At 41.5% G+C, this 16,003-nt stretch overlaps 1 protein-coding gene and 1 long non-coding RNA gene across 5 annotated transcripts in view; one reads left to right on the forward strand and one right to left on the reverse strand.

Moving 5' to 3' along the window:
* The window catches only part of LOC311525450, a 50,069-nt gene extending 37,260 nt beyond the window's left edge, over positions 1 to 12,809 (reverse strand). Inside the window, exon 1 of the long non-coding RNA XR_014712775.1 lies at positions 12,735 to 12,809. This is a non-coding gene — a long non-coding RNA (uncharacterized lncRNA). The remainder of the gene's footprint in view (positions 1 to 12,734) is intronic.
* The window catches only part of RAB3B (RAB3B, member RAS oncogene family), a 128,335-nt gene that overhangs the window by 28,906 nt on the left and 83,426 nt on the right, over positions 1 to 16,003 (forward strand). The gene's annotated exons all lie outside the window — the stretch shown is intronic.

The following is a 16,003-nucleotide window of genomic DNA, read 5'->3' on the forward strand; positions in this document are numbered from 1 at the left end:
TTTGAGCATAAGCTTTCGTGAGCTACAGCATCCGATGAAGTGAGCTGTAGCTCACGAAAGCTTATGCTCAAATAAATTGGTTAGTCTCTAAGGTGCCACAAGTACTCCTTTTCTTTTTGCGAATACAGACTAACACGGCTGTTACTCTGAAATCTATAAACATAGTTCATAAAAGCTGGTTACTGTGTATTCATTTATACCACTGGCATTTTTTAAAAAAAACCCCGCGTATCAGAAAGAACCTCATCTACTGCATATTTGTAAGAAGCTAATTTATAACCTTGCCATAAGTGTGTTTCAGGATTACCTGTCTCTTGACAAACAGTTCTGTATTCCCAGAGATATTAATTACTGATCAGAAAGGAAAGCCATTCTATTTGCGGTTATGGTGTTTCCTCATTATTTAAAAAAATAAATAAATCACAGGGGTAACTTTGTACATTCTTAACAAACATAGACAGCTACTATTTAGTACTGTGTTCAGGTTGCCTAGCAGCCAGTAAAAGGCATATTGTATAGATCCAGAGGGATGTCGCATGAATGAATGGAAGTAATTTTGATTTTAGGAAGGGATGGTGCAAGAATGGTTTTATTATTCTTTAACTGGTTTCCACATGTTTAATATGTTTATGTGACTATTGGTTTAAGTCACAATGGATATGTGATTCTTTGGGTTAATGGCACTTAAATGGTATGTAGGCCTGTGCTAGCAAAAGAACAGGTAAATTTCACTCCAAGTGCACAAACTGAAATTTGTGTGTGTGTGTTTGTTTTTTGCTGATTTTTCAGTCATGATCATCTTAGATGTTGCTTGTAACTGTAGTAAGTACAAAGTTTTCATATAGAAATGTAATTTTAAACTTGATGGTGTCCTTCTCAAAATTAACAATTCTGCCTACCAATTAATAACCTGTTATTGTTACAAGTAATACCTAAGATTATCAGATAAGAAAGACATTAGAGAAAACATTTTTTTTTAAATTCAATGTGTTTATTTGTGCATTGGACAGCACCTTGTCTTCATTCAGTTAGTCAGTTTCCCCAACTCTTTATGTGGATCTTTCACACAGCAGCCAGGGGAGAGAGGGAAAAAGGTCGTGTGTTTTAAAAACAAATAATTGTAAAAACCACAAAAATGATGTGACATTAAATGTTATCCCTTTCCTCCCCCCTTTGTTTGTCTTGTCTATTTAGATTGTAAACGCTTTGGGGCAGGGATGGTCTCTTGCTACGTTTTTGTACAATGGCCAGCACACTGCCATTCCATTCTCAGTTGGCTCAATAAAAGTGGTTAATAATAATTATAAGCACGATAAAATGAGCTAGGGGATTCAGCAGTTGATAATATAACTGAGGCTCTCTATACTTAAAATGCTGCAGTGGCATGGCTGCAGCGCATCAGTGAGACACATACAGCGATGGAAGGGGATTTCCCATCGCTGTAGGTAATCCCACTCCTTGAGAAGTGGTAGCTAGGTCGATGGTCAAATTCATCCATCAATTTAGCACGACTACACCGGTGGCTAGGTCGGCTTAACAATGTCTCTCAGAAGTGTGGATTGTTCACACCCCTGAGAGGCATAGGTATGGCAATGTAACTTTTCAGTGTACACCAATCCAGAAACTATGTTTAACTCTCCCATTGAAGGAATGGTTAGGTCTACCCTCAAAAGTTAAGTGGACCCAGCTACATTGCTCAGAGGTGTGAAAAATCCACATGCCTAAACGACATAACAGAGCCGCTCTAGCCCCCATATAGACAGTTTTAGGCCAATGAAAGAATTCTTCCGTCAACCTAGCCACTTAGGGTGGTGGGTTAACGACGCTGACAGGAGATCCTCTTCTGTTGCTGTAGTGAGGGGCTATGCTGAAGTGCTACAGTGGCACAGCTGTAGATTTTAAATTGGGCATCAGATTAAAAGGCAAAAAGGACTTGATATTCAGATGGACAAAGGATCTTTAGACTCCAACATGATTTCAGGATGCAGACGAACAGACTCTGAGGGTTCTAGAAAGTTTACAGTTTATTCCATTAGCAGAAGTTTTCCCAGTGCTAAACTGGCGAGACCTTTAGTGGGTATTAATAGCTTTGATGAATGTTAGGGAGAGACGCATTCTCCAGCACTCATGCACAGCTGTGAATAAGGTGAAAAGTAACGTCGTTCTGTTTTTGTGGAAAGGGTGCTGGCAAATCGAAACCTGACAACCACTAATTAAGCTGAATAGCTGTTTCCGTTTTTTAAAAAAGCAATCCAGCTGTAGTTGCCCGGAAGGCACATATGTAATATTTTAAAAAGCCATTTGCATTAGTTGTCACTTGAATGATAGTGTTACTATGGAGCACACCTGATGGGGAGGAGACTTCAAGAAGTAATGCTGATAATTAAGTTAATTTTTCTTTTTAAAGAGGTACAAATAGAATGTCATAGTGCTTAATATAATTGTAAACTGTAATATTTTAATGTTAATTATACACTTCCCCAAGAAGATAATTATGCATTTTGGATGAGAGAGTCATCTGTTTCCACAGCTTCAAGTTCCCAATATATTTCTGATAAATTCTTATAAAAACCTACTCTAGATTAAATGCTGCTATCAACATGTTTCTCAAAAAGATGCAATGATTCTCTATTTTAACAAATGTATGCAGTATTATGAATGACTCTAAAGATAAACTGGGCCTGATTCTGCCCTCGTACCACTATATCTGAGCAGGAACTCCATTGAAGTCAGTGGTGTGACAGGATCCCCGGGGTGCAGCCTGGAATTGTGGGACCGCTGTGCCCCCTTAACTCTCCAGCTTGGGCCGTCTTTCACAATGCTTTGCTAACCCCTCCCGGTGCTGTTATAACTCCGCACAACCACATGTGGAGACCCACACCCAGCTAGATTTCATGAATGTTCCCAGAGCCACTCAGGAATCTCAGAGAGAAAGGCACCAGCTGAATCCCCCCAGCTCCCAGCCTTGTACCTCAGGAATATACTATCTTGCAAGTTTATTAATTGGTTCACCACTTCACCAATGGAAAGTGGATATACACCAGCCTTTGTAAACCTGAGCAGCTTTACCAAACACTTCAGGCAAAGTGGTAAAGATAAACAGTAAAACAAGTTTATTGACTACAAAAGATAGATTTGAAGTGATTATAAGTGATGGCAAAAAGTCAGAATGGTTACCAAAATAAAATAAAATATAAGCACGGAGTGTAAACTTTCAACCCTATTAGATGGGGCAACATCTAGATTAAGCAGTTTTTCTTACCGCACTGGATCTTGCAGTTCATAGTACACAGGTTTCATCCTTGAAACCTGGGCCGGTCTCCTCTGAGTGTCTTTGTTGCTTGCAGTGTAGGTGGGGGGAGGAGAAAAGGGCCAAGCATGGGGCCACTGTGTTCTGTTTTATACCCTCAGTCCCATGTACTTGGAGAACATAGGTCCAGGCATGTTTGGGTGGGCATTGCTGAGTCCCCAGGAAGGTTGAGCAATTCCCCTGGTGTGGCCTTATGCAGATGAGTCATTGAATTGTAATTCCCTTGCTTGACAATGGCTGTTGATGGTTGTTTAACACCCACCCAGACATTGGTTACTTTTCTTGCTGTTGTCTCTGGGGAGCTAATATCTGGCTGATTCCCCAGCTTACAGCATGTTTTAGTGACAACCATACAACACAAGTCTCATAACTTCCTACGCACTAATGATATACATATTTAGATAGAACAGTGACTTTCAGCAGATCATAGCCTTTCCCCTCATACCTTACATGGCATGCTTTATATGCAATATCACAATTATATATACATTAGGAATATGGGGGTTACAGGGTGCTCCCCTAAGATATAGAATGTCACAAGTGGATTTACACCAGTTTAACTCTAGTTATCAAAATCAGGCCCCTCTCATTTAATATCCAGAGAGAGAAAATTAAAATGGCCAAGATCATGACTGACAAAAGAACAAATTGGCCTACATAGCAGAAGGAAAGGATTTTAAAAAAAACCCACATCTCATTGTTGCAGCATTAAAAACTCTTTGGGTCATGAGAATGAAAAACATCTAGGCTCCATGGACATAAGAAAGAATAACCATGTTTCTGATTAAATATAAATCAAGCCAGTAGTTTTATTAAACAAATAAGCTAAGGCCTTTCCTTAATGGTAGTGTCCCAAATATTGCTGTGGCAGGAAAGAACCTGATAGAATTAAAATAACAGGCAAAAATAGCCTGGTAAATGTCACAGAGAAAAACACATTCACGTGTCTTTGAAAAATGATAAACAAAAGTGCTAAGTATGAGTAATACCTACAATTAGTGAAGAGAGAGACCTTGTATGCTGCCCTGAAAGGTAAGCTAGCTACTAATGAACACTATATAGAATTGTTCCTCTTCAAAACACAGCATAAACTTTAGCTAATGCAGCCCCACAGCATGCTAGTGAAGTAGTTAAATAATGTTATACGGATTTTACAGAAGAGGAAAGTGGGGAGGAAGGGAAGTTAAATGTCAAAGAGGAAGTTAGTGGCAGAGCCAGGCTTATTATTTTATTCATACTCTGTATTTTATTGATTATTTATATAGTATTATCATCATCCATAAGCTGTGTAGTGGTTTGTATAGTGACAGTGGATGTAGAAGAGTCACTGCCAACATGGCTACATGTGCCCTCCAGAGTGAAGGATGGGTGTTTGAGAAGAGCCAGGCTGATTTCTGAGGTATGCCATTTCTCTGACTGTACTGTGAGTGAGTGAATGGTCAGAGTATTGATAACCAGTCATCTTCTATAAGTCACACACAACCCATTTCAATCACACTGCAGTTCAAGGAGAGTCCCACAACTTCTACATCTTAAGTAAATCCCTCAGGGAAAGCTAACATGGGCTAAGCTGCTGAGCCAATGCAAACATAGGGTGAAGAAGCAGGTGGACCCGTAAATCAGCACCTTTTTACTCCTTCTTCAGGAAGCAGCATTGGCATTTTCTGTGCAGAGGTATTTGTTTCATTGAACCCTGCCTAAGGAGTACCCGGCATGGGACAGACAGCGAAGAAATAGTACAAAACCAATTAAATCTGAGTATGTAGAGTACAACAGGGGTTTTCCCTTGTAGCTGAGTCCTTTCTTTGGTGCTGTGTATTTTTGTTAAATCAAACCTGTAACTTAAGACCTCTGAGGACTGGGACCCAATTTTTTAAATAGCTTTTTAACAAACACATCAACAGAAACAGAGAGAGCTTCAACATATAGCTTCCTCAGCTGTCTACACTGAAGTTCTCACTGGGATGTTGTCTGGGCAATCTCTGAATTTCCTCTCTAGTCACACCCAGGCAAGGGCAGCAGGTTAAGTAGACCTAACTCTTCCACCTTCCAAACAAACCCCACTTCTTTAACCACTGATGAATCACTAGTGGAAGTAGCGATAGCGGAATTTCTTCCTCTGGCTCTGAAAGTGTTCCCAGTCCAGAAAGGTTCCAGGCCTAGTTCTCTTCATCACCTGGACTGCCAATCATGAGACTGGCTTATGTACCACAAGATTTTTAAAAAATAATTTTGAGGGTCTGTCCTTTTTTTGGTGTTTTCTGGTTTTTGAGCTTTTATGATTCACGTTTACAAGCTTTTTCACCGCAACCATGAGAGTTAGAAACATACTTTTTAAAAAAAAATTACAGTTGAAATTTTCACATAATAAAATAGCTATAGGAGCTGGAGCTTACCTCCCCCCCCCCCAGATTTCAAAAGACTCATAATAAAATTGCGAGAGTTGGCAACAGTGCCTCACATATATTAAACCCTTCTAAGTAAATGACATAATTTTGAATGACTATATATAAAATGTAGTAAGGGATATAAACTAAGAAAACAAGTCAGAACTGGAAAGTAGCTTTGTATAGTTTGTATAGTATACATTAGGTGAAAATGTAAATCTGTGGGTCTGGGGCCAATCTGTATAAATACTTCTGTTTACCCTGAATATTGATATTCATTACCGAACTGCCATTAGTTAATGTTTGTTCAATGCTTTGGAAATATAAAGTGTTATCTAAGTAGCGATGGGCTGAGAAGGTGGTATCTGGACCTGAAAAGGTCTGGGCTGAGGTTCCGGGGGTTGGTCTGAGACTGATTCAGGGATATGGGTGAGGTTACAGTCTAGCTGTTTTCATGAGATTTCAATCAAAATTGGCAGAAATATCATAAAATCCGCTGATCATGTAATATCTCTGCCATTTTGGGCTGGTCTCATGCGATTTAGACTGCATCCAAACTGGAACAGGAAAACAGTCCCCTTCAACTTAGAGTCAAAACCATAGAGACTGATTAGGACCGGGTTGGGCAAACTTTTTGGGCCGAGGGCCACATCTGGGTGGGGAAATTGTATGCAGGGCAGGGAGTTGGGAGTGTGGGGTGTGGGCGGGGATGTGGTGTGCAGGAATGGGGTCAGGGCAAGGGATTGGGGGAAAGGAAGGGTGCAGGGTATATGAGGGGGCTCAGGGCAGGAGTCCAGGAGGGGTGTGGACTGCGTGAGGGAGCTCAGGGCAGGGGGTTGGGGTGCAGGAGGGATGTGGGGTGAGATGGGGCTCAGGACAGGGAGTTGGGGTGCAGGGACGGTGCAGCAGGGGGCTCAGGGCAGGGAGTTGGGGTGCATGGGGGTGCAGGGTGCGACGGGGGGCCCAGGGCAGGGAGTTGAGGTGCAGGAGGGGTGTGAAGTGCAGGCAGGGGGCTCAGGGAAGGGAGTTGGTGTGCAGGAGGGGTGCGAGGTACAGGCAGGGGGCTTAGGGCAAGGAGTTGGGGGGAGGGGTGCAGGAAGGGTTTGGGCTCCAGCCTGGTGCCACTTACCTAAAGCATCTCCGGGGTGGCGGCGGCATGCACTGGGGCCAGGGCAGGCTCCCTGCCTGCTTGCCTGCCTGGCCCCACACTGTGCTGCTCCGGGAAGCTGCCAGCACCATGACCCTGCGCAGCCCCTGGGGGAGGGAGGGGGGCACAGGGCTCTGTGTGCTGTCCTTGCCATGCCTCCAGGTACCTCCCCCGAAGTTCCCATTGGCCGTGGTTCCCCATTCCCAGCCAATAGGAGCTGCGGGCAGCGGTGCCTGGAGGCAAGGGCAATGCACAGAGCCCTCTATTCCCTCCCCCCCGACCCCCAGCCCCAGGGATGTGGTGCCGGCCGCTTCTGAGAGTGGCATGGGGCCTGCGGCACCATGGGGGGTAATCCTGCAGGCTGGATCCAAAGCCCTGAGGGGCCGGATCTGGCCCACAGGCCGTAGTTTGCCCACCCCTGGGTTAGGATCTAGGGATCTGAACCCAAAGCCCCTCAAAATTCAAGAGGATTCAGATTAGAGATTCCAGTTTTGCCCTATCTTGGTATGTAAGTGCTTAGTATTGTCATTATTACTATATTTCTTTAATAAAAACACAAAGATGTAGTTTCATGTGGAATGATCACAAAAAAAATTATAGAATGTATTTTTTTTCAGAAGCAGAATAATCCCTTATGTTTAATTAAATAAAATACAATATCTTCTTTTACATAAGTTAACAGGCTTTGTCTTTACATTAAGATGTATATAAAAAAACTTGCAGGAAAAATAAAAGTGAGTACATGTACAAAGCATGGATTTTTTTACAGTCTTTCAGTAAGAAACCCTGTAAATTAATGGTTTTGCATCAACTATGCAATTGTCCTATTTTAAATATGTATCTGCTTATGTTTTGGACGCTATTGTATTGATCTAACAACTTAAGCTTGCTGAGTAGGGCACTTTTGTGTATGCACAGTTAAGCAGTTGGCCTGCAAGATTTATTTCTGTTTATAGTTAATTGCCCCAATCCCTTTGCTATCTCATTATAAGCCTCATGCTGTAGTGCACTGAGAAGTATGGGCCAAATTAAACCCTAATGTAAGCTCTGCTGACTGCAGTGAAGTTGTTCCTGCTTATACCAAGGTTGTTTTTAACCTTATTACAAGCTACAACATCTTTTGCCTTGCTACTTTGACTATCTCTTTGCATGGTGAATATGAATGCAATATATTTGCTCTTTCTTGGTTCACTTCAGTACAATGACTCTTGTAAAATCATTCCAATATCTCATCCAGGGCCATATAACAAAAAGGGGGAAGAAGCAGAATGCAGATTCCAGTACATTATTATTTTATTGAAGAGGTGCTAATTGACTAAAGGTACAGACCTGTTCTAATGAATATGGTCTAATGTTAATTAGCTGCCCAATAGGAAAAGAGCTCTATTGAAAATTTTCTGTAAAAAATCTCTAGTAGGTTCCAGTTGGACAACTTGACTTTTGAACAGAACAATTGATCTACTGGCAATTGGGGTTAGTGCTTCTACAATAGAAACCAGGAGAGACCATGAAGGATTCCAATAGAGTTGAGTGGAATTTTCACGAGGGAGTAGATAAGGGAGTAGATATGTTTTTTCCATAGTGACTGGCAATTCAAAGTCTCCAAAAATATTTTGCTATCATTGACAATGATTATATTGTGTCTGGTGGTGGGTCTGAACCAAACCTCTCAGATCCCAGTGCTCTCCCTACATTGTTTCAGAGTAGCAGCTGCGTTAGTCTGTATTCGCAAAACGAAAAGGAGTACTAGTGGCACCTTAGAGACTAACCAATTTATCTGAGCATAAGCTTTTGTGATCTACAGCTCACTTCATCGGATGCATTCCGATTCATCAGATGCTGTAGCTCACAAAAGCTTATGCTCAAATAAATTGGTTAGTCTCAGGTGCCAGAAGTACTCCTTTTCTTTTTGCGAATACAGACTAACATGGCTGCTACTCTGAAACCAGTAATTATGACCTAGTTGCAGGAAGACATCTGTGTCAGCCTAGGCTGCTGGTAAGGTAGACACTTGGTTAGTTCCCATGGTTATTAAAAATATTAACTATGTTGTTTGAGGCCACAGACCATGTTTAGGACCAATTATGTTACTAACTGGTCACAAACTCAGTAGTACCATTTATAAGGTAGACATGGCCTTTGGAGCCGCTGGCTGTCTCATTGGGCTCCTTGGCTTTTGTCACAGGTTGGGCTTTGCCATGTTCCCGCCTAAGAAATTTCCAGATTGGAATTCCCCCTTTCAGATGGTATCATTGTTCCTGTGACCCACACATTGTATTCAAGTGACCTCTGGCATGTATTGTGCTTGTCAGGTACTTTCACCTGGGCTGATAAGTCCATCAGCTCATTGCTAATTGTACTTCAGATACCCTTTGGCTCATTACTAATTTATGTTTTGGAAATTGAAATGAAACAAAGAAGGAATGAACATTAGAATTCTCAGAGAGGGGCAGCCTTCAGGGGACCAGAGGGATCTGTTGTGTTTTGGGGCTGTGGTGTTTTATTCATGTAACAAACTTCATACTACATACCACTCAAAATGACTGTGCCCACTATGTTATGAAAGGAAGGGCCAATGTTGTTGGATTTCCTCATGCCATAAGGCCAAATTCTGACTGTCCCTGAACAATGGCAAAACAACATACAGATTTGCACTAGTGCTAGAGTATAAAGTGACTGATTGTCATCTCAATACTGTCTTCTCCAGAAAATTGCAGAGAGATCATTCTGTAGTTCCTTTGGGACAGGAGTGATGGAAGGAAGTGGGCAAGGGGTGTGTGTGTGTGTGTGTGAGAGAGAGAGAGAGAGATGTACACATGTGAATTACCAATATGTATAAAAGAATATTAACTACAGGTTATTCTGACTGCAGGGAATGAGAGAATAAAATGCACAAAGTGTCTGTGTGTAGGACTGTTTTTGACATTATATTCATGTTAACTCTGCTTTTGCAATGTATGTCTGAGTCTGAAGAAGGATCTTGTTGCTTCTTCCCCATTTGGCCCATAGATTGGTGGTAGTCCTCTGGGGTGCTGGACAAAGTAGAGGATATTCTGAAGTTACTGCATGTTTTAGTGCCATGGTAACTGACTTGTTCTCCATTGACTACCAGTTGGGTGTGGAGCTCTTCCCAGATGTATAGGGAAAGAAACATTCTGAGAACCAAGTAGTGGTGGATTGGCATCTGTGTGAGGTCTGATGGACCCATGCAAACTTTCCCTTACCAAGTGGTTGTCTCTTTTTTTTATTATTATTATTTATTTATTTATTTATATATTATTCTGCAGAACTCTGTTTGTTATGCATTTCCAGTCTAGAAATTGTTTTGCCTTTTGCCTTATTTGGTGATAAAAAGGACACTTTTTCCCATTTGACTTTACAACCAAGTGCCAAGTTGCTTGTTTACTGTACATCCCACTCTCGCTTTATGAATCCCTTCTATAGTGTTGTCCTTTCCTGTAGTTTTTACTCAGATTGGTAGTATCCATCCTGAGTGAAATGATGTACCACCTGTATAAACATTTTTGTATGAATTGTGAGGAAAGCTCTTGCAAACAGTGGCATTAGCAGAGTTTGTATTCGTGAGTTTACATAGGAGTGAGCAAGATAAAGAGAGCGGAAAATATAGAGAGGAAGTCAACTCATCCTTTTGATTCTGTTGTTCTGACAGTAATTTTAGGCACCTATTTCTGGTCCGTCCATAATCAGATTTATTTTTATAGAGGACATTTTGTGAGTGGAAAATTTTCTGATAGCTCTGTGTCAACTGATTGCACAGAATAATATCACTGGAAATTTACAGCTGGGCAAGGCTAATTAAGGAATTTATTTTCTTTAAATGGAAGCTATACCCATCAGTTAATATCCAGAGCTCCCTCTACAATCATAGATTGTCAGACTTTGGGCCTGGTTATACTCTTATTTACAGCATGACTGACTATATTGATGTAAAGTTGTAAAACAGGTGTAAATGAGAAGACTCAGACCTGCTAATGTTTTTATTTCTTTAAAAGAGTGGATCCCACTTCACTCCTGTTGTAACTCCGTTCATTTCAGTGCAGTTACAATAGGGATGAATCAGGCTCATGGATATTAATTTACAAAATGCCCAAGTCTGACCTGTGGTATATAGAAATAATGCTCTACGTGCTAACACTCTATTCTTTTTGGAGTAACCCAGCTGTGCACCATCTGAGTGCAGGGGAGAAATGGAGGAGCAACACGCTGTGTTTGTTTCTCCATTGTTGTGCACCTTGTGCTGTCTTGTGCACCTGTATAGAGTGGGTATAAAATGCTAACTTCCTGCTTTGGTAGCATTTTACACCCCCATGTACTTACTTTTGAAGGTGTAAATGACTGACTGACAGATTAAAGGCAATGGAGAACCAGGTCTCTGCTTTGCAGGAGCAGGTGTGGAGCTGCTTAGGGACTGGTGGGAGAGTTTATTTTCCCTGCAGTTACATGAGCTAGTGGGGACTGCCTCTCCATGTATGCATGTTAGTGATGATACTAACATGAAGAGCTGGTTTCACAGTCCTAGTGTGTGTACAGTAACTCCCTTATTTCTAGGGTGCTGTAAAGGAGCCCCCTCTCACAGATGTGCCTCCTTGTGGCTAGATCTGGTAATTAGGGGGCACCATACAGGGTGAAAGCTGTCAATGGCTGCTCACACTATGGTGCCCCCTCTCTTTGTGAACCTCCAACCAGGTCGCTGTACAGTCCCCTCCTTCTGCAGTATCAAACTCCCACCAGATAAGCTGCCCAGCTGCTACCTCAGACATCTCTCCATTTCACTTCTAGGTCCTGTGTCATTTCCCAGTGGGAAACCCTGGACTGCCCACAACTCCTGGGTTCTAGCCCTGGGACCCCTATGACTAGCAATCCAGGTCTGCTCAGTCTCAGTCCCTGTTTTCCGGGGCTCCTTCCTACCCCACCTCTCTCTGTCTCTGGGTTTACCACCAGACCTTCCTCAGGGCTACTTCACCGCTCTTGATCTCTTGCCAGACTCCCTAGTCCAAGGCAGACTCTAAGGGCTTACTCTCCCCTGTATTGCCTCTTTGTCCCTGACCAATTCCTAGTCCAGCTCCTCCTTCAGTTGGTCTTTGTCTGCAATTAGACTTTATCAGTCCCTGGCTCCTCTTCAGGTCCAGCATATAAGGTTAATTGGCCCCTTCTGACCCACATTAACCTGCTCAGGGCTTGTGTGGGGTGAACACCCATTCACAGGTGCCCATGGCTGAAGGCTTCTGCTATGCACCTATCATCATGTTCCAGGGTGCAATCCACACCAGTGAGGGGCTGTGTCACTGCCTGGCCTGCAACCTTGGGTGCCTCACAATGCTTTGCTGTTGTAACTCCCAACTTGGTCCACTCACAAATAGCCTGCCAGCATGCAGGTCACACCTTGAGTGTTGGTGTATAGCTGCAGCCCTGGTCCAGCAGCTCTGGCCCCAGCGGCCTGTCAGCAACACACCAGTCATGCTCTGGCTTTCACCAGCCTGGGTTACTACTTGCAAGGTGACCCCAACACACTCCTAATCCTGAATTTTCTCAAAAACATGTGTTCTGCACTGTCCAGCCCTTTTCTGGACAGTTCAGATATTAAAAGTCTGTTGCCTCTGTAAAGAGCCAATATTCAACAGCTTGCTACTTTAACTGGACTTACCAAACAGTTCAATTTAAACCCAGCACTGGATTGTTTTAGATTAAAAAACAAAGCAAGTTTATTAAAAGAAGATAGGGTTTTAAGTGAATTCAAGTACCAGGTATTAAAGTCAGAAATGATTACAAGAGAAATAAAGATAAAATGCTTTCTAGTAGCTAAAACTTAATAAGCTAGACTTAGATCAAGGCAAAATCCTTACCACATGATCCCAGCAACATCGCTTACCAGATTCTCAGGTCAGGATCTTTCCCCAAAGTCAAAGGGCTGGTTCCTTTGTTGTCTTAGGGGGGTGGGTGTGTGTGAGAGAGAGAGAGCGAGCGAGCGCTTGGGGTTTTCTTTTCCTGTCCAGTTAACCTTTGAACTGGATTTTTTTTTGAGGATTACCTCTCAGAGCAAAGTTTATTCAAACAGTAAAGGGTGCAACATGGAGTCTCATGGTGAAGGAGGCTCCATGTTTTTTCTTCTTGCTTGTGTTGCTGAAATGCAAATTTGCTTTGTTGCCTGTCATTTCTTCTCCCTGCTGTCAGGAGGGCCCTGTTTACTACGTTATATGTAAATTGAGGTAAACACACCTTTCTTCGTTCAGGATGCTTCTGCCTGGGTATAGTTTGGAACATGTGCTAAGAACATCATACAGGAGGATTTCATAACTTTACATTTCATCATGATATTATTGACTAGTGAGTTATTAGTTTTCAAATGATACCTCACATGGCATATTTAGTATAAAGATTATTGCATTAGTGTGTAGTTTATGAATTTTGGGGTGCTTTTGGTCACAGAAATGTTATACTACTTACAAAACCACAGTTTTAAAGAACTGGAGGGAATTGTTTGTGGTGTCAGAGAAAAAGTTCTGACTGTGTGCACCCTGTATATAGAGAGAAACTAATAAAATACTTAAAATGATCTAAGATGAAACAATATTGAACAATTTTATTTACTGTGTGTTTCTCCCCTCCTCCAACTCCAGGATATTGCACCAACAGTATAATACAAAAAATTAAAACATTATAAAATACCTGGGGCTGATTCTAATCTCTGATGCTGGTGTAAATCAAGAGTGACTCCATTTTACTTAATGGAATTACATCAGTATTAAACACGTGTGGAACCAAATCATGCCTTTTATATTTTACCAGGATTTTATTCTAAGATAAGCAAAGTATTATTTTTAATAATGGGGTGTGGGAAAGTTGAGCCTTTATACACAAGGCTCGATGTTGATTAAAATGGATAACAACTCAAGGAAGATATGCCCTTCACTGTTGTTTTCAAAGTGTGATGGGATGGTTTGACTTCCCTTCAGGAAGATCCGAGTCCTACACTACCAGGGCCAGTGTAGAGAGAGCTTGGTCACCTGCCTTTGTAAGGCATGATGCTGGGTTGCAGGGTCAGTGATATCTGAAAGCAGATGCCCACTGGCGTGAGGCTGAAAGTGGGGAATATTATAGACTCTGATTCAGGATAGCTCTTAAGTATGTACTTAAGCACCTTTCCTGACCAGAGATGTTTTCCTGAATGTGGGCCTTGGTTTAAAGTTTCTCAGGGACTTTGTTTGGCTTCTAGTGACACAGGCTAGTTGACAGTCAGTACTTAGTGCTGAAAATAACAATGTTTCTATGCTGAAGTTATTTCCAACTGTTGTAGTATAATTATGTTTGTCTCAGTCCTTTTGTCTGTTAAAGAGCCACTTATCCATATTACTTAAGTTGGTCCACCTTTTATTGGTGTTGCCTTCATTTTGAAATTTATATTGCCGGAAAACTAGACATTGCAAAAAGCTGTAACTGGGGTAAGCTTGTGAGGGCTGCCTAGTCTCCATGAGGTTTTGAGGCTTTGAAATGTACTTAGAGCAGTTTTCTTTTACTTGTCTTGGTAAATAATTTATTGGGGGCAGTCATTTAAACAAAATCTTCAAAGGAGAAAACCTGTATAAAGTATGTTTTCCCATATGCTGTGCTTCTGTTTACAATGATCAAACTTGTTCATACGGTTTACTGACTAAATGATCTTATGGTTCTCATTGTAGACGCTCTCTTGCAGATATTTAAGAATTATTTAAAGTAATCTTGCCAGTCAAAATACTGCTTTATTATGCGCATGGATAACCCTACTATACCATCAAGAGACCCTGGCAGAAATCCAAATAGAACAAATATTTCTTCGGTTTAAAATCAAACTCATATCTTCCTTCTTTTTTAAAATATAATTTTCAATAATCTTCCACGTAAATAGGGAAATAGCATTTTCCAAATCCTTACTCTCTGAAAGAAAAATTTTGTCTGAGTAAGTAAAGGCTGCAAAATATGGGCTATAAAATATACACAGCAACACCGCTGTGTCATTGCATCACAGACTGACTCAGTGTCCCTTAGAGAGACCAGGGCTGAGGTAATATCTTTCACTGGACCAACTTCTGCTGGTGAAAAAGAGACGGTTTCAAGCTCCACAGAGCTCTTCCTTAGGTCTGGGTCAGTGTCACTTGGCACTCCTCCCATCTCTAGGACTTGGTGTGGGTACGCTCTTTAAACAGCCAAGAGACTAGGAAGCACTGTTGTTCCACTTGTGTGTCACAAACCAGCTAGGGTTGCTAAATGACAGTAATGTAGTTACCTAAAGCATCATTTATGAAATCCAAGCACTTAAAAGTGAAGAAATAAATAGTTAAGGACATCATAATTGTTACAGTGAGCACATAATTTTACTCATTAAGAATGGCATGTATGTTTGTTCACCCCAGTGCTGAAGGGCAGCTTAGGGCCTATACACCCCTTAATTCCCACTAAAGCCCTCAAACTTCAGAAGTTCATGGGGTTGCAGCCATTTATGCTGTCTGAAGATCTGCCCTGCAAGTTAAATCTAACATTGCCCTGACATTCCATTTGAGGGTGAGTGTATGGGGCCAGGAAGCACAGTGTTTGCACTGTTTGTTGCACTACACAATATATGTGAAGTCTGTCTCTCTTCTAATGATACTTTAACCTTTGCCTATATTTCGAAGGAGATGTGCAGTAGGTAATTGAGATGCTTCTGTGGGTGTGTAGGAAGGAGAGACTAAATTCAGACTGTTGTGTTCGCTAAACATTTTGGTTTTGTTACTGGTGATGGGGTTGGCTAGGGATTTTCAAATCTGAGTACCTATTGATGTATAGTAGAAATCCAATACAAATATTTAATTGCCCTCATATTGCAGATGAGTCATGCATATTCTTCTGAAATCTGTCTCATAAGTAAAGTATTTTTTCAAAATAGTCTCAAAAGCAGACACGCAGAAATTTATTCAGAATCATGACTCACTGGAGCTCAGTTTTTTAATGGTGTAATTCCCAAGATGTTAATTTAAGATCTCATTTAGTAATTTTTTGATTATTATAGCAGTATCATTTGACAGTGTCTTAACACTTGTGAGATTTGTGTAGCTCAGGTTACTATGCTGGTTACTGTTTTCAAAGGAGGAGGAACGGTTCCGATTTCACTAGTGATGAGCTTAC

Source organism: Lepidochelys olivacea, assembly GCF_965140295.1.
Source record: "Lepidochelys olivacea isolate rLepOli2 genome assembly, chromosome: 8".
NCBI classification, from domain to species: domain Eukaryota; kingdom Metazoa; phylum Chordata; order Testudines; family Cheloniidae; genus Lepidochelys; species Lepidochelys olivacea.